This window comes from Sinocyclocheilus grahami, unplaced genomic scaffold, assembly GCF_001515645.1.
Source record: "Sinocyclocheilus grahami isolate Dianchi unplaced genomic scaffold, SAMN03320097.WGS_v1.1 scaffold4660.1, whole genome shotgun sequence".
NCBI classification, from domain to species: Eukaryota; Metazoa; Chordata; class Actinopteri; order Cypriniformes; family Cyprinidae; genus Sinocyclocheilus; species Sinocyclocheilus grahami.
This window is the reverse complement of record NW_015509558.1, coordinates 13,693-14,758: the sequence shown is the minus strand read 5'-3', so window position 1 is coordinate 14,758 and position 1,066 is coordinate 13,693. Positions and strand designations below refer to the sequence as shown.

The window sequence follows — 1,066 nt, the reverse complement described above, 5'->3', positions numbered from 1 at the left end:
TTTTTTATTTCTTTATTTCAAACACTGTGCCATCAGGCACTTGTATAAATTCAAGCATATTTTATATGTCTATATCAAGAATACATCTGCAATAGCTCTTTCTGGTCTTAGCAGGAGGCTGGTTTGATGTCTCTGGCAATCAGAGGCCACAGGACACTGGCCCATTGACTTGATCCATAATCCATCCTTGGTTTTGTAATCATTTTTAGGATTAACAACAGTTTTTCAGTTTTATTTCGCTCTCACATTATAAACACTGAAGGACGCTGAAAATTCTCCTTCAAAATCAGCAATGACCTCAAATTCATTGGGTTTCATCTTTCATCATTAACCTGGTAGTGCTTGGCATAATTGGTTCAATGCTGTGATAATGGTGCAGGTATGTATTTGAAAATTTGTATCTTGTGCAAGTCACAGTAAAAGAACAGAGTCAATTTTTATCCATTTTTGTTTTAAACGTAAGTATAGCTTAGCTTTCAACTTAAAGGCATTATTCAGCTTCAAAAATTAAAAAATACTGTATTGCATAAAATGTACATGGATTATATAATTTTCCTAATGTAATTTTATTGTTTTTAAAACATACTGTAAAAATTTGAAAAATGTGATGAAATGTTTGATATTGTATTTGACATTTCTAGATGTTTAGGCAACAAAATCAATATACTCAATTTTTTTCTTTTTCTAAAATAGTTGTCCAAAATAAGTAAGTATATACACATTAAGTATTAATGTGTAAATTTAAAAGATTTACTTGTAATTCTATTCAATGCACTGTGGAACATCCAAGTGAAGAGCTCCAGATTCTTTTGGTTGGAAAAACAGGGGTGGAAAAACGCTCAACAGGCAACACAATCCTGGACAAAAAGGTTTTTAAATCAGAGATATCTTCCTCCTCTGTGACTGGACAATGTGAAAAATATAATGCAACAATAAATGGCAGAAAAGTATCCATCATTGACTCTCCAGGTCTGTTTGATCCCAGCTTACCTGCAGATGAGGTGATTGACAGAATTTAACTCTGTATTCCTCTCTCTGCTCCTGGTCCACATGTCTTCTTAGTTGT

The 1,066-nt window shown here is 32.9% G+C and overlaps 1 pseudogene; it reads left to right on the top strand.

Annotated features, from left to right (window-relative positions):
• The first annotated feature begins 790 nt into the window (after positions 1-790).
• LOC107576927 (GTPase IMAP family member 4-like) overlaps positions 791-1,066 on the top strand; it is a 1,587-nt pseudogene continuing 1,311 nt past the window's right edge.